Genomic DNA, 2,443 nt, shown 5'->3' on the forward strand with positions numbered 1-2,443 from the left:
ATGCACCCTGTATATTGGAAAGTAATTTTAGAATGTGGACCTTTTAAACGTGAAAAACTTTCGTTGGACGAATTTTCTTGTAAACTTCATATTTACTGAGATATCGCACTTTGACGCACTAATGAGCAACCCTGTATTTTAATTTTTATAGACGTATGCACTTTTATTGCATTTTTTGCTATGAAGCATTTTATAAAACGTTGCAATTTTCTTCATTGATTATGTTAAGTATTATCAAATTTTGACACTTGTTTAATGAATTCCATAGCCACCATAGAAAATGTAACAACCTTTTGAAATTGTTAAATAAAATAATTTATAATTTGAAAACCGTTGATTTCACAGCTTAAAGTGTAAATGCAAATTTGTAGCTTTGTAAATTGTCTATCTAATGACGTATTGATATACAGGTACTTCCATTTGAAAAACGAAAGTTATATTGTGTTGGAAAGTTTTAGATTGAAGTTTATATTGTTAACACCCTGTACAATGTATTGATATTTTGGTTCAATACGATTCTTAACGGATCTGTGGTGATTGGAAATACGTATTTTTGTGTATCTTTAACTGCTTTTTTTTAATTCCACAATAAATTTTTAGATACGATGTTTTTAAGTACAATTTTACTAAAATGACGATAATCTGGCAACGTCGCAAGTAAGAAGAAAACCATTTACGATGCGTATGCGGCGTTTTAAGGTGCATTCCATGAGCTAATGAAAAATGGGTAGTTCTATTTTAAAAAATACACTTTGATCTTGCCTCACTTTTCTGAGACACTCTGCATCATATAAGATATTTTTAAAATGTGCGCACTTTGTGCGTCAACAACTTTTATATGAAACTATTTTTCGAAAGTTCAACACCAACGGAATAATGGACTATCTCGCACTAAAAAACCACCCTGTATATGTAAAAGACCAACTAAACAATATTTAAAAAAGAGAATGTACGAACATAAATACAGTCTGAGAAATACTAGCGAAAATGAAACAGCATTAATACAACATGCACACCAAATGTCGCATAATTTTGATTTGAACAACGCAGATATATTAGTTAAGGAAACAAATTATGATAAAAGAAATGATACAAATAAAAAAACATGCAAAAGTAGTAAATTTCAGATCAGATGCCGACAACCTTAGTAACATTTACCAAACCCTAATAAAGCCATAAGTATGGAACACCCAGTACACTGGGCAAAAATTAAAACTATTTCTGCTTATCTCAATACGTGCATACACTCTCGCAAATGTAGAAAATAATTCAGACAAATTTAAGGTTTCAAGAAGGCAAAGACCTAAAAGAACGTTGATTTTTACCAATCATGGGGTAAGTTTTTTCGGTGTTTTGCTCTCCCAAAAGGAAGGATTTTTTTCCCTCAAAAACTGGTGAATGCTTTAGCACTTTGTAAATTATAGTTTTTATACAACATGTTTTAATTGGGAATTGGTGTTTGTAGTTTGTGTAAAATTTTAAATCTGATGATGGCGCTGTTGTCTCGCCGAAATGTAATGAAATAAACGATGTTTCAAAAAGTTTTACTTCACACTTTGACTGAAACCCAAGAAAGATGGGAATATCATAAATTGTACAGAATAAAACCAGCCTTATTATAGTAAACAGAATCAAAATAAGAATCTAACCGTTGACTAGAAAAGAATGGCATTTTGTGCAAATTGTGAGTCAACTAAGCAAAAACCCCCGAGGACGGAAAATTGCCGAGTCCCTTGGGAAGATTTACCTAAAAGTTACGTTTATGTCGGGCAAATATTAAAGGCTTGCCGTTTACCTAAGTGAATTGCATTCAAATTATAGAACGTTTCCGTTTCTAATTGTTTCAGTCACGGAACGATAAAAATGAGCGGCTATCCGCTATATGTAGTCAATAATTCATCCATAAGTGTATTGGACGCGGCATTTTGCCGTCTCTGTGAAACCGATAAATATTTGCAAATAATAGGATGTTTTCCGCATCCGACCGGCCGATAAAAGCAGTTATTGGGTACTTTTCTTTTGCCGGGTTTGAAACATTTAGGCGTGAAGTGTATCCCACTGAGCCAGCAGCACTGTTATTATCGATGAAATATCGAAATTCGATGGGAATTTCCAGTTGGTTCAAAAACGACAACTCTTGACCAATCCTTCCGGCAATTGACCGACTACCTATTTTAAGAATCAAGAAAAAAATCCCTGGAAAATCGGCACTAATTCATCAATTTTTGGGATCAATCTGTTTGCCCGTTGGGCCCCTTTTCACGTCCTCTAAACCGTTTTTAAAACCCTCGAACCCTCCGAACACTCCATGGCTAATTTGCTTAAAGGCAATAACAAGCCTTCTGCATTTTTCGGTCGCTGCTTCTCAACGAGGTGACGCAGCAATTTGATAGCAAAACCAACGTCTAAATTGCCTTTCCCGTTTTCTACCGTGGGGGTGAGA

Source organism: Dendroctonus ponderosae, unplaced genomic scaffold (assembly GCF_020466585.1).
Source record: "Dendroctonus ponderosae isolate FM_Combo_2020 unplaced genomic scaffold, Dpon_F_20191213v2 Dpon_F_20191213_6, whole genome shotgun sequence".
Lineage (NCBI taxonomy): Eukaryota > Metazoa > Arthropoda > Insecta > Coleoptera > Curculionidae > Dendroctonus > Dendroctonus ponderosae.